This window comes from Tenrec ecaudatus, chromosome 16 (genome assembly GCF_050624435.1).
Source record: "Tenrec ecaudatus isolate mTenEca1 chromosome 16, mTenEca1.hap1, whole genome shotgun sequence".
NCBI lineage: Eukaryota > Metazoa > Chordata > Mammalia > Afrosoricida > Tenrecidae > Tenrec > Tenrec ecaudatus.
The window spans coordinates 29,898,882-29,919,461 of NC_134545.1; the positions used below are offsets into that span (position 1 = coordinate 29,898,882).

The window sequence follows — 20,580 nt, forward strand, 5'->3', positions numbered from 1 at the left end:
AACTCAAATCCTCACCTCACAGCTGATTGTTGGCTTGTCTGAACCCTGCTCCCCCTTACTCTGTAGGCACAGGTACAAATAGCACTATTGGTACAGAGTGTAACCAAATTAAAAATATTAGTAAGAAGGATTACACGAAACAGCAGTCTGTAGGTGAGGTTAGAGTGGACTCAATTCTAAGCTCACTTTAAAAGATTTGCAAGGGCAAGGACTGTGTTTTTATTCATCTAATTGTCCCTTTAATATATCAAGATATCGAGACTTTTGCCTTCAAGCTGTTCCTATTGAACCAAATGTTGATCCTTATTTGTTATCTGCACCAAGGGGTACTTGCTTTCCTTGTTCCACAGGACTAGCACCCTGCCTCTTTTCCCCGGTATCAGCAGCGGACCCGGGTATTTGTGTGCTAGTGCATGTTAGTCCTCAAGTGTACCTGTGTGCTGGTGAAGGAGGTGTAGGGATCACTTTGGAATTTCCGGATGAGTTATAAGAGCCCCAATGTCGGTCCCACTGGTAACAGGGCTTGGGATTATGGGATTAGCTGCAGCCGGGTCAGTTGCTTTAATACAAGGAAACTGAAACTCTCAGACTCTTAGTCAGCAAATTGATTTAGATTTACAGGGATTAAAAAATCCTGTTTCCCATTTAGAAAGATCCTTCGACTCCCTTGTAGAAGTTGTGTTGCAAAACCACTGAGGGCTTGACTTGCTCTTTTTGAAATGAGTGCTGTGCACGGCATTGGGAGAAACTAATTTTATGCAAAGCATTCAGGAATCATTAAAGATAGTTTAGCCCTGGTTAGGAAAAGATTAAAGAGTCAAGAAAAGAAATGAAGGAACCAAATGGCTTGAAAAGCTACATAATTAGGCAACCTGGCTAACTACCCTAGCAACACCCCTAGCCGGACCCCTAATCCTCCTCCTGCTAAGCCTCACATTTGGACCAATAATAACCAATAAGCTAGTGGCATTCCTCACACAGAAAGTACAAGCCATAAAACTCAGCGCTGAGCCCACCATACACTGGACTGGCTACCGCAGATTCAATGACTTGAACTTGGCTAAGAACAGGAGGAAATGTAGCAGCTCTGGGAGAAGCTTAAACAGCCTTGACAAGAGAAGCCATTTTGAGCTGACAGAAGCCATTATGAACGGTAAATAAACTAGCTATGAACTGCCAATGAACTAGCTGATATTGGGGAGGTAGTCTGTGCAGACGTAGCCCAAGGGAACGTACAGAGGGAAATGGATGCTCAGGAGGCTTGCAAGAACGACCAGAGCACTTTTTGCTCAACTAAGAATGGCTAACCGCAATACCCCGCTTCTGTGTTCTGCTTGCTTGCACACCTGCACATTACAAAAGTATAAAAACCTTTGTAAAATTAGACTGGGGGCCGCCCAGTCTCCTCTCAAGAGAACTGACGGTCCCTGCGCAGGAAATGAAACTTGTTCTGTTGAACTTGCCTGCGGTCTGGGTGGTTCTCTTTCTGGGAACAGACAGTAGCTACAACAGACACAGGTGGCGCCATTCTGCCTGGGAGTGGAGTCACGTGGCTGGGAAAATTGAGACCCTAGGTTGCAGCCTAGCCGAAAGCCAGGCTAGAGCCAGCCACCCAGCCAGAGTCCTGCCCAAACCACCAGGGTGGATGCCGGCGCCCCCAGCCATCCTGCCTGCCGGAGCCGCGGCACACCACTGTGTCCAGTCTTGGTACAACAGACTCCATTTTGAGTCCTGTACCTCCATCTTAGCTCTCAAGACTGACCCCTAACCGACCACCCCTCCCCCTGCTGAACCCAAATTCCTGGAACCAGCTCGTCCTAAAGCCAGAATGTTTTCTGAAGATATGGTCACTCCACCCGTCGCTGACATATACATAAGATTAACGACCTTCTCCCCTCTGACGCACCTGTGTGCGCAGATCCTCCCCAGCTATGATCCTCCCCAGCTGTGCCTGTCCGCAGTGGGCATAAAAACACTGCCAAGATTTTTTCCCACGGCGCGGCTTCAATAACTCAATACCCTGAGTTGCTGAACCCGCCCGCAAGCTTCTCAATAAAGCCTGCTTCCAACACTTTGTTAACTAGGTCTTTGATTCTGTTTTCACGTCCAAATAAACCTGATATTTTGGTGCCAAAAACCCGGGATAGGTGTGTGGCTCCCCCCTTCTTTTGGGGTCCCCTGAGAGCCACCTATCTTCCCAAATCTCCAGGACCTTTAGGCACGGCGCTTGCCTTCAGCACTTGGACACGTTCAAAACCAGTCTACGGCTTCCCTGGTGAGTCTCTCCCTCTCCCACACTCCCTCTCCCTCTCTCCCTCGTACTCAGACCATGCGAAAGAAAAGACTTGTTTTTCGCTCCCAAGTTGCCTGGCCCCAGTCCCAGCTTAACAACCAGGCACATTGGCCTCCGACTGGCACTTTCGAGTTCAACGTTCTACAGGACCTGGACAATATCTGCAGGAGGACTGGTAAGGATTCTGAAATCCCCTATGTGCAGGCTTTTTGGGACTTGCGTTCCCGCCCTGACCTCTGTAGCCATTGTTCCACCACCAAATACTGTTAGTGCAATCCCCACAGCAGAAGAAACCTGCCATCAACCCCCTGAAGAGCAAGCCGAGCTCCTCAGCGCGCCATTCACTCCCTAAGCCTTATCAGTCTCCCCCGCCCGCTGTGCTGTCTGATCACCCACCTGATAGCTCCCCTGTCCTCACAGGTTGCCTCTCATACCCGCTCCCACAACCCTCCCACTGCCCTTTGTCCGTTAAGAGAGGTTGCAGGCCTATAGGGACTCGTTCGAGTCCACGTCCCTTTTACCTTACAGGACCTGTCACAGATAGAGACCCGCCTGCGCTCTTTCTCAGCAGATCCCTCTAAGTTTATTAAAGAATTTACCTACATTTCCCAAACGTATGATTTAACCTGGCATGACATCCAAGTGATCCTTGCTTCCACCCTCACCTCCGAGGAACGTACGCGGACAAAGACCACGCTATCGACCCAAATGTCCCCTTGGGGGCGCATGCCATCCCAATAGAGGACCCTGCTTGGAGTTACCAGCCCGGCCGGGGGGTCTGACCTTCCTCATAGAAACCTCACGCTCAGGTACCTCATTAGAGGTCTGGAAACAGTCTCCAACAAGGTTGTCAACTATGACAAACTGAGAGAAGTTACTCGAAAGGCAGACGAGAACCCTGCTCTTTTTCTTAACCGCCTCCAGGAGGCACTCACAAAGTACACTCGTTTAGACCCAGGGTCTAAAAAGCGGGGCCTCTATTTTGGCCTCCCACTTCACCTCCCAGTCAGCCCCTGACATCAGAAAAAAAGCTAAATAAGGCTGAGGAGGGCCCTGAAACCCCTATACAGGATCTGGTAAAAATTGCATTTAAAGTTTTCAACGCTTGGGAGGAGCCGGCTGAAGCCACTCGCCAGGCGAGGGTCCAACAAATGGTTAGCCTCCATTCCCAAGCCCTGGTAGCAGCCCTAAGGCCGGCAGGTAATCCCGTCCATTGCCGTACTCCCCAGGGAAGCCAGCACCTACCGCCAGGAGCCTGCTTCAAATGTGGCCGGGTGGGCCACTGGGCAAAAGTTTGCCCCAAGCCTCCTACCAAGCCCTGCCCACAGTGCAAACAGCTGGGCCACTGGAAGTCGAACTGCCCAACCCTGGCTCTGCCCCCAGCTCCGCAAAGCTGGGGCACCGAGATCCAGGACACTCCAGATGCGGAGGTTCAAGGTATGGAGCTGCTAGGGTTCATGGACTGAAGAGGCCCTGGCTCCTCCACTCTGGTAACCCTCACCGAGCCCAGGGTCATGCTCCAGGTAGCGGGCTACCTTCTCCATGTTGCCCTCTCACTCGAGCCCTACTTCCCCTTCCCAGGTCTCAGTTATAGGAATAGACGGGCCCCGCTCCACTCTTCAGATCCTGTTACTGACTTAACCCAACAACTTTCCCGCCCCTAGCTCAGTATGCTTTTTAACTCCCACTTACACTGATCAGGAAAACACCCACTATTGCTCTCTTCCTCAACGAAAATGATGGGTATACAAATATAACTTACTCATTCTCCCAAAGTTACAACAGGAAACAATCCTCACCAATATTCACAATTCTCTACACATCGGGCCAAAAGCTCTCTACAAGTTTCTAACCCCACATTTTACCCCACTAAAAACACTATCAACACAGTACATGCAAACTACAACATTTGTACCCTCTCCAACAGCCAGGGAGCTCAACACCCTCATAACAGCTCCACCAGATGCGAGGGTACCTACTAGGACAGGACTGGCAGATAGACTTTACCCACATGCCAAAGCATAAGCAGTTTAAATATTTCCTTACTATGGTTGACATTTTCAGGATGGATCGAAGCCTTTCCCACCTCCTCTGACAGTGCAAGCATCGTCGCCGCTCACCTTCTTCAAGACACCATTCCTCGCTTTGGCCAGCCTGCTTCAATTCAGTCGGACAACAGCCCAGCCTTCATATCTAAGGTGCAGCAGGCAGTTAGTGCCTCACTGGGCATCTGCTGGAAACTCCACGCAGCCTACCACCCCCCAGTCTTCTGGTAAGGTTCAGCGAGCTAACGGTCTCAAAACAACAGCTCACCAATCTCTCCCCAGAACTGCAACTTTCTTGGCCTCAACTATTACCCTTTGCTCTTACTCACCTTCGCGCGGCCCCTCAGGAGCCATCCAGCCTCAGTCCTTTCGAAATACTCTACGGACAACCTTTCCTTTCCTTGCCTCTTCCTGCAACTGATTGCCCTCCGCTAGCTTCGTAACTTCCATACTTGTCCTTGCTCCGCAACCTTCTTAGACAACACGCCAACTCCGCTATCCCCAAACCCTCTCCAACCTCTGCTGATCACCAAAAACCAGTGCATCCTGGAAATGCGGTGTTAATTAAATCCCTAGCACCCAGACCCTTAGCACTCCGGTGGGAAGGCCCTTACACAGGCGTACTTACCACTTCCTCGGCAATCAAAGTTCTTGGAATAGATTTCTGGGTACATTTGTCCCGAGTCAAGGCAGCAGTGAACTCTGACCATGGCTCCCAGTGGTCTGCTCAATCTACTGGTCCTATGTCTCTCTGCCTCACTCACCTCACTAAGCCAGCCAGCTAAACCTCGTATAATATCCCCTTTTGCCTGGCGATTTTACTTGACTGAAAACTATACCAATTACGCCCGCACTAAGAGTTATGATTATTTGCTGGCCACCGCTAACTGCCCACCCACAGGGTGCAGAACACCCATATACTTAAATTTCACTGATTTTAACCGGCATCAAAAAAATGCTGATCCCATCATTTGCTTGCTGTATGACCAGAAGGCAACTACCCAATGTGCAAAAAAGTGAGCACAGAAAAATGTAGGGTGTCCTTGGTCTTCCTGCCAGATACATTACCTTTCCCTTCATCGCCAGGGACGATTCTACTACCATCAATCTAAATACACTCTCACAATCCCAGATCCCTGGGATAGCCGGTGGATGTCTCCGGTTCCAGGAGCCTGGTACACCACTCGCCGGAAAAAAAATTTCCGGACACCAAACTGTATGTATGGAGGTTGCTAATCCAAGTCCAATCCACCGTAATATTCAGATCCAAGAGCTTCAACTCACTAACCAAATTTCTAAACCTTCCGAGTCTCCCTTCTCCTGGCTCACCCTACTACAGCAGGGACTGGCCATCGCCAACTTTGCTGGACTAGGCAACCTCTCCGCCTGCTTCATGTGTGTGGCCCTAGAACGCCCTCCCTGTCATTTCCATCCAACGTAAAGACCACAAAACCCATAACCATCCCCAACGTCCCTCTGTACATCCAACCAGAAAACACTCAAGTGCCCTTTTGCTACTCCAATCCATCAACACAAACATGTAGTGTCATCCAAATCCCCTCCAAACCACTAAAAGCGCCAGAAAATTTTTTTCTTTTGGTGCAACCATACATTCAGTAAGCACTTAAACATCAGTTCTACCTCTACCCTTTTGTGCCTGCCCGTCACTCTGGTTCCGCAGCTCACTATATACACTCCGGCTGAGTTCCAGGACAAATACATCTAGGTATACTGTCACCAAAAAGAGCAGTTTTTCTCCCGGTAGCAGTGAGAATCTCCTTAGCCTCAGCAGCAGTTGCAGTAGGACTCAGCAGCGAGGCCCTTAGACACTATCATCACAGCAGACAAGTTATCCGCACGCTTCCAGCTGGCAGTCAGTGCCTCTGCCAAGTCTCTAGCCTCCCTGCAAAGACAAATAACCTCTCTTGCCCGAGTTGTCTTGCAGAACCGCTGCGCTTTAGACCTCATCACGGCTGAAAAAGGAGGAACCTGCCTCTTCCTCCAGGAGGAATGATGTTATTACATCAATAAGTCGGGAATTGTGGAAACTAGAGTCCAGACCCTCAACAAGCTAAACCGTGAGCTGCAAAAACACCAGATTCAGAACAGACGGATCCTCTTCCTGGTGGAACTCTTCTCTGTACTCCTTCCTAGCCCCCATACTGGGATCCATAATTTTAGTTATAATTTTGCTCTTAATCGCTCCTTGTCTCATCCAGCTCCTGCAAAGTCGGCTCCGTGAAATCACCCATATAGCAGTTCACCAGATGATGCTACAGCAAAACCAATCTTTCCACCCTGTGCCAGGCTGGAACTCCCTGTACTCTGCCTGAAAAAGCCCTCCCCTTGCTCTTCGCCCACTACCCACAGGAAGCAGTTACAGAAATGGACTAATATTGTCCCTTTTCCTTATAGGGCACAGTCTAAAATGTCCGGTCTTGGTACAACAGACTCCATCTTGAATCCTGTACCTCCATCTTAGCTCTCAAAACTGACCCCTAACCGACCGCCCCTCCCCTGCTCAACCCCAAATTCCTGGAACCAGCTCGTCCCAAAGCCAGAATGTTTTCTGAAGATATGGTCACTCCACCCGTCGCTGACATATACATAAGATTAACGACCTTCTCCCCTCTGAAGCACCTGTGTGCGCAGATCCTCCCCAGCTGTGCCTGCCAGCAGTGGGCATAAAAACGCCGCTAGGATTTTTTCCCCAGCGCGCCTTCAAAAGCTCAATACCCTGAGTTGCTGAACCCGCCCCCACGTTCGCAATAAAGCCTCTTCTAAAACTTCGTTAATTGGGTCTTTGATTCTGTTTTCGCGTCCAAATAAACCTTATACACAGAGCCTCGAGAAGGCTTTGGGAGTCGAAATCCTCCCAGCCTCCAGGCAGCAGCTTCCCAGCCCCCTCCCAAATGCAACCTGGGAAGGCAGGCACAGAGAGGCACGTCAAGTCCCGCACACCAGCAAGAAACGGCGCAAAGACGGACACCAGCAAGAAACGGCGCAAAGACGGACACAAAAGGCTGGGGCTGTGGCGCTACGAGCGTCCCCAGGGGCCTCCACCACGTTGTGTGGGCGCGGCACTTAGATTGGCTCACCTAGGCCAGGTGAATTCAACCCAACAATTCTCCCAAGGGTGCTGAGGTGAAAGAAGCCCAGAGGGGCCCAAAACCCATGAAACCAGCATGGGAGGGCCCACTCCTGGGGCCGGCTTACCTCATAGCTCTGAGTCACACAGTACCGCTTCTGTTGGACTTCTCCGGGGACAGGTGTGCCTCGGTCCTTGGCTCCACGCAAGAAACAGCTCAGGCGGAGGCCTGGTTTGGGATCCCCGTGAGTTTTATGAGCGCTGGGGAGGCGTGGTCGATGACGTAGGTCGACCCCATTGGCTGAATTGTTTAATTGAATCACGTGGCCTAGGTGAGTCAATGCAGGTGCAGCGCCCACCCAGGAGTATCTCCCCCTCCTGGCTGGAACCTGAACTTCTGCGCATGCAGTGAGCCACTGCTTCATGAGCCGGTAGCTCGGACCTCTGAGCTTGTGTAATGGGCCTGCCAGTCCCTATGCTAGCTCCCTAACAGGTTTTCCAGCCAGAGGTCTGCCTTCTGGAGCTGTTCTACAGAAAGCACTTAGTTCCTGACCCCTACGCATTCGCAGTGATGGATGCCCTCGCTTCTGTGCTTGCTTCTATGTAATTCTGGAATGGTCCTTGTTTCACAAGGTCAGCAGGTCAGGAATTCTGGGCTGGTTGGCTACCAAGCACAAAATACATAGCCAACGGATTGAAATCTCAACCCCTATATTGGTTTATTAGACCACACAAACGTGTCTTCTGGAACTTCCCTCTTAAATTTCTGAATCCCTGAACTCCTTGCCACATGTACGTGGAGAGCAAGGATTCCAAACTCCGATCACCACATCTGACTGCTCCCCCAGTCCCTCTGTGCCCCCCCTTGTCTTCCAGAGGTGCACTGTCCACCAGTAAAGTCGGGCCTCTCCGTTTCTCAGAAGTTGCAGATTATTATGTGAAATCACCCTGTGTTTAAATGTTAGTGATTATGCTATTTAAAAAACAAATGTGTGAGCCAACTGGGGGCAAACAAAACTCATTTCAAACACCAGCTCTATCTCCTCTAAGGGGCCTTGTACAACTGCGACAACACAACAGTGGGTCCTGCTGGGTCCCCATTCGCATCTGGGAGGAATGCTATTTATTACAGGGAATCCTACCTTGGTCCCTTGGTGTTAATTGCAGACTCACTGGGTGACGGATTGTATCTGACACGCACCACGTTTCCCGCAGAAAACACCAACACTTTGTCAAACTCCGTTTGGTATCTCTCCATCCCTCCGTCATTCTCCCTCATGACAAAAATAATTAACACTTTCATATAAAAGCACAGGATGAGGAGAGTTTTTATTTATTCATCTAGTTCAGGGTCATCCCTGTTATCAATATATGACAAGTTAATGAGGCTTAATTTAAAAAGCAGCAGTAAAGCAATTTAGGAAACTGAGGGATTGTCACGAGTCCTGGTTGTGACAGCATGTTTTGTGCATCATGGGAGATAAAAGATTTGCCTTCTGCAGTATCTCATATCCATCATCCCCAAACTACCTGCTCTTAGGGGTAGAGAGAGCAGCTTGGCTTTGAAAAAAGTGCCTGGGTTTGGTAGCTGCTCACAGGATGGCAGGTGTAACGTATTATGAGAACTCAACAAGGCTCTGAGAAGATGGCTATTGGAAGGTCTGGCTGGAGGGCAAGGTCATGGCCCTGAAGGATTCAGGATCCAAAAGTCAAGTCTGAACTGGATGCCAGAGACTTTCTCAATCCAGCCCTCTTTGCCCCTCCCCTAAAGCCAATACATTTCTAAGGGTTATGGATTCTACTTCAGAATCTTTCTCAAAACCAGGGCCCTCTTCACCATTGTTGGCTAGACCTGTTCCCCTCTTGCCTTAGATATAAAAATATGGGTTTATTGTAAGTCTGGGTCTGTTAGGATTTTCAGGTGGGAAATGTCTCGGTCCTTGGCTACACACTAGAAAGAAATTCACACCAAAGCCTGGTTGGTAATCCGAGAGAAGAAGGTTCCGGCGTTACACTAAACTGAACACGGGCACCCTCATGACACTGCACACCCAGCCCTGCTGAGTGGAAGGCAGAGAAGCACTGAAGGGAAGGGGAGGTGGTCTCCAGGTTCCAGCCTTTTAAGGGCTTTCAGCTGGGAGGCGTCAATTAAGCTCTCCTGGCTTGGGCTTCAATTGGTGCATGCCCCTTAGCCCGCATTGGCTTCCAACCTCCTGCAGGGGGCCCCCTAAGCATGGAGAGGAACAACCTCTTGTCTTGCTACCTAACAGGTCTACATTCCTGTATGGCTACATTGAGATGGAACTAGCCCTTTAGACAGCCTGTGTGTTTCACCAGGAGCCACAGGTCCCAGCGTTCCCTGTAACCACCTTAAACCTTAAACTACTGTTGGAGTTTATATTACCTGTGTGGGTCTGTGGGCATGGGACGTTTCCATGCCAGAGACCTGAAGTTGCACAAATAGGCATCCAGAACAGAACTCATACAGGCTCTAATAAGATGCTCAGATGCTTCTCGCTAGGATGAGAATTCATCGAAGTGTGTGAGCAGTTCAGATCTTGTCAGGGAGAACAGGTCAGTAGGGTATCCAGAGAAGAGAGCAAAGGTCAGGGGAAAGTGAGGAGGCCAGCAGACATCTGTGCTCTGTGTTTGGCCACAAGACAAGAAACCAGGTCTCCCTGCAAAAGAAAGCAGAACAGCAAGTCTCTCGGAGCTAGGACATCTTTAAACATGACCTATACAACACTCGGCTCAGGGAGGCACCTTGGAAAGCCATAAAAGCCCAAAAAGAGGGACAAGGAGGAAGCCCAAGTCTTTGGCTTTCCCTGCTGTGCTTTCAGTATTGAAATGTCTGTGCACAAAGCCTTTGAAATTTCTGAATCAGGGAGTGGATTCACAAGCCTAGCTCCTGCTTTATTCTTCAATGCATTTTGGCCCAGCTCCTCCTTGGTGACACATGTAACAGAAATTCTGGACTTAGGAGCCACTTGGTCCTTGGACACGAGGATATTTCAGTGGAATCTGAAACAGGGCTCTAACCACCTGCTGGACTGGCCTAGGAAGCCCAAGTATTCAGTCTCCCAAACACCAACCTCCCGTTGCTCTTCATCTGCCTCCACCTTGTTCAGCTTTAGTTGTCCATGGAAGCGTTTGGCACCCACCTGATGCTTCGGAACCCAGAAAGGAGGAAAGGTAGACCTGGAATTCAAATGAAACAGACTTAAGCAGGACTATGGCCAGGATATGCCCGGGGCTCCTTGCAGCACTTGTCACCTTCATTTCTCTCTTCGGACTCAGACGTGGCAGGGTTCAGAAACAAGTTATTACCAGAAAGAACAGCTGTGAACCCAGCCTGCTTCCAAGTGAGAAAAAGCCCTTTATACATGAGTTCCTGAGGTCAGCCCAGCCCTGTGCGCCCCTACCCCTCCCAGAGTCCCCTGCTCTCTGGCAAAGCATTAAAGCAAGTGGAAGTAGAGATTTGCTCAGGATAAAAAATCATTTTTCACAATAAAATGGCACGTTCTGGACAGCAATCACGGCTACACAAACAGTATCCGTCCTCCAGCCATAATGTTGGTGCCTCAGAGTGGCAAGACTCAGAGTCTATTCCATTTGTGATCAATTGTTTCCTCTGTCGCCATACTTTGCACTTAGGAGACATGCTCTCTGGAGGTGGTTGAGGCTTGTCTTGTCACCAATAATCATCTCCTATACCTTCCTTTCCAGTCACTAATTTGATGTCTTCACTCAAAGAAATGCCCATAAGTTGAGGTTTCGGAGGAGAGCTCCTTGAGCTCCCCAGACAACAAGGAGGCCGAGTGTCACCGTCATTATCCTGAGCTGGGAGGGGGCACTAGTGTTCCGGAAGCTGGGAATCCGTCACTGCCTGCCCACCACACAGACAGAGCAGGTGCTGGTTATAATTGCTTCTAGACGTCCTGCTATGGTCAGTTGAAAGTCAAACCCGTAAACACTGCCCGACTACAATAAAACTGGAGTACACAGACATTTCTGCATCATTGCCGGGTGAAAATACACTGAGTGGAGTTGGATGAGATGGCAGCAAGTGCTTAAGGAAGGGATGCTGTGGGAACACAAACAAGATGACTGTCGGTCTCCGTTTCCTTCTCTCGTCTGCTTTTTTCTTTTTCTTTTTCTTTCAGGACCAAGAGACATGACAGATATGTAAGGAAACAAATTTGTCCATTTCCAGAGGAGTCTCCCACCCCACCCCCATCCACCCCGGCCTCCTTTGAGCAAGTCGGTAGAAGCTTTTTTTTTTTTTAATCTGGCTTCTACTATGGCAATTTCCGGAGCTGCTATGTAGCTGTGTTTAAAAGTCCCCTTTGGGATCCAGATTGCAATCCATGTCACAGAGGCATTCTCCCAGTCCCAAATAGCAATGCGACCTCATTTCAAAAGGTTGTTCTTGTTTCCATAGACCCAGAAAGGGGTTCAAGCTGTTGATCTTGACCATGGTCGTCGAGTCAGCCTCTCATGGGCACCTCATGGGCAGCGGAGCAAACTGTGCCCGTCTGTGCTACCACCAGGGCTGGGAGGGGAAGCCAACCGTGGTGGGCCATAGGTCCATGTGTGGATGGAGATGATCAGGTCTTTCTTCCTTATTCTATTTCAGTCTGGAAACACCACTGAAGCCTGCACAGGGTCGTAGCAACACACAAACCTTCACAAACAGTCTGGGGCACAATGGCTGCAAATCGAACCCGGGTCTTCCCGGTGAAAGACAATGAGAGATCTACCACTGAAGCACCGTGGCCCTCACCTCAAACCAGGGCAGTCATTTCCCACAGATCTACCAGAGTTCAAACCAGACCACAATGCGTGATGACTGAGATTGCCACCAGAATCTGATACTGATGCAGAAAAAAACCTAACTACCATTTTATTGACTCCCACTCATACCAGCCCAATAGGACAAAGAACTGCCCCTTTGGGGTTTTGAGACTTTAAATCCTTACAGTAGCGGTTCTCAACCTGTGGGTCGCGACCCATCTGGGGATCAAATAACCCTTTCACAGGGGTCAACCAATTCATAACAATAGTAAATTACAGCTATGAAGTAGCAATGAAAATAATTTTATAGTTGGAGGTGACCACAACATGAACTGTATTAAAGGGTGGCGGCATTCAGAAGGTTGAGAACCACTGCCTTACAGACACAGACAACCTCATATTTCTCCCACGGACGGGCTAGTCAGTTCAAACCCCCGACCTTGCGATTAGCAGCTTAATGCATGTCCACTCCACTACCTGGGCTCCTAATGATATAATAAGAGATACTATTGTTAGATCTCTCCTGGGAGAGATATACCTCAGTCCTTGGCTTCACATGAGAAAGAATTCACTCTGAAGCCTGGATTGTGATCCAAGTGAGTTTTTTGAGAGAAGAAGTTTCAGGTTTACACAGGCACCTCAGGGCCCCTCACCCCTGCACAGCCTACCTAGAAGCTGCTCTAGAGAGAAAATCACTCAGTGGGCTCCGGGATCCTGCCTTTTCTTTTTTTTTTAATCGTTTTATTAGGGGCTCATACAACTCTTATCACAATCCATATATACATCCATTGTGTAAAGCACATTTGTACATTCATTGCCCTCATCGTTCTCAGATCATTTGCTCTCCACTTAAGCCCCTTGTATCAAGTCCTCATGTTTCCCCCTCCCTCCCCGCTTCCCCATCCCTCATGAACCCTTGATAATTTGTTAGTGGTGATACTGGGAGGGTTGAGGGAGGGTGGATTGGAAAGAGGGAACCGATTACAAGTATCTACATGTGACTGCCTCCCTGGGGGACGGACAACAGAAAAGTGGGTGAAGGGAGACATTGGAGAGGTCAAGATCCTGCCTTTTCGATTCCTCCATAGGGAGGCATAGTTGACGGTCCTGGTCAACCCCAATGGCTGGATTGAATTCACCTGGCCCAGATGGGCCAATCCAGGAGTAACGCCTACCCCATTCCTGGCCGGAAGTTTGAACCTGAGCATATGTAATGGATGACCTAGTCCCTATGCTAAGCTACCTAACAGTATTTGCAAGATGACAAGCACCGCTCTAAGCTTTTTGTATATAATAATTCAATTATTCCACTCAACAAGCCTATGTATGGACTCTATTCTTGCCTCAGTTTACAGATGAAAAATCAGTGGCACCGGATGATAAAGTCATGAGCCTTTGACCACACAGTGAGTAAGTGGAAAGGAGAGACTTGAACCCAGGCTGCAGAGCCCGTGCCTTGGGTGCCTACAGCACCACATAGGACACAGGAAAGCATGGAGCAGACTCAGCGTAAGACATGAGGGAGTTGGGAGGACTGTAGCATGCATGTATGTGCTATTACTTCATGAGAGTAGCTGCTACTCAGATCCAGAAGAGAATACAAGCCTTTTGCAAAAATTATTTTTGCCAAGAGAGGGTGGAAATCTGTATATTGTGTGAAATCCCCCCAACCTGCACATGTGCACAGCTACTTCAGAAGGTTCCAAACAATGTGTGCGGCAAACCAAACTGAGCTCACACGGAGCTGGTCTGTGGGTTATGTTAGCCAGAAGGTGAGCAGTTTCAGCACACCAGCCACCACTCCAAGGGAGATAGAGGAGGCTTTCTGTTCCCATGGACTTAGAGTGTTCAAAGTGGCAGGGAGCAGTTCCATGTGGCCTATGATTAGGATCTCGGAGGGTGAGGGTGGATGGAGTTGGTTGAGACCTGGCTTCAGGGCATTTCCCAGAAGGGCTTCCTGCAGTGGCTCTGCCTTCAGGAATGTCTGGTGACCCTGAGGGCAGCAAAGTCCTAAACACACTCGGGAAGTGGTTCCCAACCTTCCTAACACAGGTCCTCTTGTTGTGGTGACCCCCCAACCATTAAATTATTTTCTTGCTACTTCATCACTGTAATTTTGCTACAGTTATGAATTGGGTGAGCCCTGTGAAAGGGTCACGTGACTCCCAAAGGGGTCGCAACCCACAGGTTGAGAACCACTGCACTAAGGGTTCCCCTTCTGGGCAGCTCTACCAGTGTCTGATGTGCACAGTACTGTGAGATGAAAGAAAAAGAGAGAAATGAACTTAGTGTCTGCTTCTGGTGACAGTTGATGTGGGTGGGCTTTCTCCCTATGTCAAGTCCCTCACAAGCCATTTGTCACCACAACAGAGGGAGTCACGCACATAAAGCAAGAAGAGGATGCAGCACAGCAGGACAGTAAGCAGAACATAGATTTAATAAGCACAATTCACTTCAATCATGAATTGAGTCCCCTTGAGATGCGAGGAAGACCCCAGTCTAGTGACATTAGATCAGGTTTAGGGATTGAGTGAAGGGACCCTCTTGCCTCCCCTCAGCCCCTATCTTGCTTTCCCATTGACCCTGACCCCTGCATCGTGATTGGTCCTTATTCCAGCAGGATGGTTGGTTTCATAATCACGGCACATGGAAATGTGTTAGTCGACAGGTTATACAGGCACAGCCTCTGGAATGGGTAAGTGAGGAGGTGATTTGGCTCGCTCATGCAGCCCTCTAGTTGTCCTTGACATGACTCATGGAATGGATCATGTGAAGTGATTTGAGATCGGTGTTCAGACCTGATAGGTCATACAGACTTCTAGCTGATCCTGGCAGTACCCTATTTTAAGGAAACAGAATGTTTGGCGTTTAAGTCATATTTGAGCTTAAATTTTGAGCAATAGGCTGTGGCTCACAGTGAGAGTCTATGTGGAGACCCTACATCCATTTTGAGGGGCCACAGATTCAGCCGCCATTGAGTTCTTTCCTACTGCTGACTGGCAGTGGAAAGCTTGTCCCTCAGGCAGTGTGCTTGCGTCCACTCCCCGGGCCAGACTCAACGATATACGGTAGTGTGCACATCCCAATGAAGGTCCCGCTCATGCTCTCACAGGCCCTCCTGAAACTCCATGAATTGATCTGTCTTCAGTCACAATTTTGTGACAAAGTTGTTTGTTTTCTATGTCTTATTTAAGTTTTCAGGAGCCCAGGTGGTAATGCTGGATAGTGTTGGACTATTAAGAGCAAGGTCGCTGGTTCAAAGCCACTAGTCATTCCACAGGAGAAAGATGAGGTTATTGCTTCCTGTAAAGGTAGCAACTTCAGGATCCCTACACAGAGTCACTATGAGTCAGAGTCAGCAGGACAGAATGGGTGTCATTTTATTTAAGTAACTGTGGTTGTGGGTCCTTCCGACACCATTGTGGCCTCATGCGGATGCTCTCCTTCATCCAGAACAGCAGTTTGTGCCTTTTTCTTGTGTAAAACTTAGCAAAGGAGTTCCTAATAAAATATAGTTGAATTGGGAGTCTTTTCCCCCTAAAAACAAAGTAAATACATAAATAGAAACGAGACTATGGTGCTAATAACCAGTTGTAGAGTTGAGAGCTGAACTCTCAATCCTGATAGAAACCCATTGTGACTTTGAGCACCTGCTCAAGGTCATCCACAACCTATGAGGTTGAGTTGAGTCAGACACAAAACAGATGTGTTGGGGAGTAATTGTGTACATTAAGTAAACAATTTATCTTTCTAAAGATTCTCTCTAAAACTTACTTTAAACAGTAAGTTTTCCCCTGGGCTAGGAAAGGTCAGGGAACTTAACCCCTAGTATCCACCCCTTCTCAGCATTCATCATGTTAGCCCAGAGGAGCCAAATCACACTCACTACACAGAGAACACTGCTTCCAAAAGCACATTGCCTGTGCCGGGGCAGAGGGCAGGTACCCTGACCAGAAATGCTCACGGAGTGGAACCAAAGAGCTCAGCCCCCAGCTTCCCGAGGGAGCGGCTGTGATGGTTCACTTCTGGATGAATATGTTTAAGCAAAGGCCAAGGGCATGACTTGGGCAGCACGAAAAGCAGATGTGCAGAGGTTGTTCACTGCATTCCAGAAGTTCACACACTCTCCGGAGGCTCCTTGGCTCAATGGCAGGAAGTCATTGGTGGCTTCCACCTTCAATCCCAAAAGGCCACTGCCATGAACTGGATTCCAACCACAGTGACCCTATATGAATTTTCAAGACTGTAAATCTTCATGGGAACCAGCAGTCTCATTGTCCCCCTTGGGACAGGGAACTAGCAGCCCTTTTTACCACCAGGGCTCCTTGCAATCCAATTCTGGATCCAGTCCCTCCGAATATCCTGCCCTGCCCTTGTCTAGGCTTCTTAAATGCGTCCCACGCTGCTTATGTTAGTCTGGGTGCATTAGAGAAACAAATCCACAGAAACACGTATGTATAAGAGAGTTGCATGTAAAGGGTGAGTGCACATCAAGAAAACGTGCCCGCATTTGCTTATGCACCCGCTTTGTCTTCAGGAGGGCGGGACTGTGCTGGAAATTCAATAGGGTAAGTTTTAAAAAGACATACACCCACATAGAGTGGTACTGTGTACCCTTCGAGGATTATATTGCATCCAAGCAAAGGACCTCAGATTTATCCCTAGAGCAGTCTCCAGTGCCTGCTTGCCCTTTTAATGTAATTGGGAAATTTTTCTGACAGGAAAGTTTAGTCCATGGCATGAAAAACATGTCATTTTAGCCAAAACGGGGATTTAGGCAGAAAAATAACAGCGAAGCTGACTCAGCATTATGAGCAGTATTGAAGTAGGGGTTCTTCGGGAAATTCATAATCTGACACTGACATTGCTCAGATACTGGATGATAGTGAGGAAGATTGCGGCCCTGAGTTCTGTGATTTGCAAACTAGGTGCTCTATTACGTTCTGGTATGGATGAGCCAGCTCCACCAAGCTGCCCATTCACTGGAGCACCTAGTATGAAAGTAGATGTTGACTACAACAATCTTTTGTCATACCTATGATTATTTCTGATTCATGCGGTCATCAAAAAAATTATTACAGAAGAAACAGGTTGAAGAGCAACAACCCATTACTCTACTTCAAAATTTTTCAAGAATCAGAAAGGATGCAGTGGACAAAGGTGACGTTTGGAAAGTTCTGCGTTTGATGATAATTCAGGGGTTGGTGGCACTAGCCTGAAGAAATGGTGTTGGACCACGAATAAATTATTTGAAACTCCATTGTTGGGAACCTTCATGTGAGAAGACTAATATTCGTTGATTATTAAATTGTTCACTTCACAAAAAATGACTAATTTGGTTACAATATTATGGATATTGTTAGACAGCCAATGAGGGTAACTGCTTCCCTTTGCAGTGTTGTTCTCTGAGTGGAGCATAACCACAGGAGGGCAAGACTGGGCTAGATATTCAAAAGGGTAAGTTTTAAAAAGACATACAACCACATAGAGTGGTGCTGTGTAACTTTGGAGCATTACATTGTATCCAAGCAAAGCACCTCAGATTTACACCCCAACATGCTAAAAATACCTATACACTCTAAAAAAACAACCCCTAAATCCCTTAAAAACACCCTAAAATCTTATACAAACCCCAAAAAGCCCCAAACCACCCTAATGCCCAAAATACACCTTAAACATCCCCAAACAACCTTAAAGCCCTAAAAAATCACATGCCACCAAAAAACCCTAAATGACCCCAAAATTCCAACTCATAGCCACCCTATAGAGGGCTTCTGGAGCTGTAAGTCTTTTATGAGGACAGTTTAATCTTTCTCCCAGGGAGAGGGTGGTAGTTTTGAACCCCTGACCTGTTTAGCAGTCTAATAATTGCTGGACAGTGCCACCAAGGCACTGGTGGTGTAGTGGGTTACACATTGAGCTGCTAACCTCACGGGCAAGAGTTCAAAACCACCACCCACTCCTCGGGAGAAAGAAGAGGCTTTCTACTCCACTAGATTTCTCACTGAAGGTGTCAAGTAACCTGCTAAATGCTCTCAATGGCAGCAGCAATGTCTCATAACCATGGGGAAATCTAGTTCAGAAACTTCCCAGAGCAAGCATCCACCAGGAGCTGACTGACCAGTACTAGTGGCTTGGGCACCGAGAAGGTGCCATGGAAGGGTAAGGAGAAGAATGCATGCAGAGGGCGGCTTGGCAGCTGAGCCTAAGTCCAGTAGAAGCAACAGCAGAATGGCCTGTTCCTGGAAGGGCCACAGGAGATGGTGCGGCTTCATGTAGCCCCCACTTACATGGGTAACAGCACCAATTGCCTGAACACGTGGCCTCCCCAGGGAGGAGCCTTTGTGTGGTGTGAAGATGCTGGTACTGTCTATTGTACTGTGGTGGCTTGCATTTGGCTGTAATGGGGGAAACTTTGCAACCAGTAGTTCGAATGCCTGCTGGGTCACTCACTGCAGGTAGACTTCAGCAGTTTCCAGACAGAGAGACTAGGAAGGAGGACCTGGTCTCCCACTTCTGAAAGAACTGGCCACTGTGAACCTTGTAATAGCAGCACTATACCTGAACACGAGTACCTCGGGTTATAAGGCATGATGGATTGACACAGTGGCCGCAGCAATGGGCTCAAACATACGATAGTGCTGACCAGGAAAATGGTTCATCGTCCTTTTTTAAAACAAAATTATTTTATACCTGTCCATGGCTTACCACCTCAACTGGGATGTGGCTCTGAAGAACTTTGCCAAATACTTTCTGCCCCAGTCTCACGAGGAGCAAGAACACACCGACACGGAGGAGGCTGCAGAACCAGCGAGAGGCTCGGATCCTCTTCCTACAGGATATCAAGACACCAGACGTCACACTGGGGGAGCAGCTCAGGGCCACGGAGGGTGCGCTGCACCTGGAGAAGAGCGTCACCAGTCCCTGCTGCAGCTGCACCACCTGCCCATGTTCAAGAATGACCCCCATTTCCATGACTTCATCGAGACACGGTACCTGAACGAGCAGGTGAAATCCATCAAAGAGCTGGACGAGCAGGTGAAATCCAACCTGTGCAAGATGGGGCCCGGTGACCGCGAGAGCTAAATGGCAGCCTGGCCTTCCCCAAGTCACCAAGACAGCACATGCATGTGGGGGTAGGCCCAACCCTTTTCTGGAAATTGTACCTACGCATCCGCTCCGTTCTTCCATTTGCACCATTCCTTCGGATAAAGTCTAAAGTCATTTGATACCCAGCTGTTGCCTCAGAGGTCTTGGTAGGGAGGGGCCAGAGAGCTGCCCAGGGCCCAGGCGGTTGAATTTTTTTAAGCGCCCCAGTTCCACTCACTGCAAAATTCCACTTAATAAAATGGAGCTTGCACAGAAAAAAAAAGTAAGTCAACATAATAAACCCTCCACCATATCATACCATAAATTCTATGATTGAAAACCTGGAAATCATGATATATACAGTATATCTTTTATTATGTATATGATGTCTACACAGTATATACTTGATATATATTTAGCTATGACACAGAGTAGATATGAAATATATATGCAGACATACACATGGATATTTCAACAAGTTTATCGAAAAATTCCTTTATTTTTGCACCCCACTTCCCCAAGGATTTTTGGAAGCCCCCTCACTATGTATAAATGAGGGGCTACCCCCCAAAAACCAGAATTCCCCCCCTCCCAAGCTATGTATTTAAATACTCTATAAAGCAACCTTATCACCTTATATATATACAGGGGTACCCCTCCACCAAGTGGAAGGCCAGGTGGTATTTCTAGTCTCAGGTTTTAGAGAAAACTCCACCCCACTTTCCACAGTGGCTGTACGTTTTACAGTTTCACCACCCTTGTATGACAGTTCTAGTCTCTGAACGTATCATCATGAGAATTTGTTTCCTGTTTTGACTATTTGTTTGCATACCGAGCTTTGCTGTCAATGCTGAGACGTCTTGTTGTTTCGATTTGCAGCTCTGGGATGGCTAATGATCACTAGCATTTCATTCTATATTTGCTATCCATCTGAATGTCTTCTTTGGGGAACTGTCTGCTCGTGTCCTCGGTCCGTTTTCATTTAAAGCATTTTTGAGTGGTGATAAGAGAGCAACTTGGATAAGAGATGAGAGCAAAAAAAAAAAAAAGAGAGAGATGAGAGCAACTTGGAGAACTTGAAAGGTTTGTTCCCAGGGAGATACTCAGGCCAGAATCACTGGGAAGAGACCCGACCCACTGCAGGCCTCACTGTGGAAGGTGTGGCTTCAGCCTCCTGGTGCAGAGAAGTTCTCTGGGCTTCCAGGGCCAGATCTGCCTACGCTCCCTGGGCAAGCAGGAAGCACCCTCCAGACCCAGCGGAGGTGTGGCTG

The 20,580-nt window shown here is 48.3% G+C and overlaps 1 pseudogene; it reads left to right on the top strand.

Moving 5' to 3' along the window:
• The first annotated feature begins 18,910 nt into the window (after window positions 1-18,910).
• LOC142428569 (ferritin heavy chain pseudogene) lies at window positions 18,911-19,306 on the top strand (annotated as a pseudogene).
• The last annotated feature ends 1,274 nt before the right edge of the window (window positions 19,307-20,580 follow it).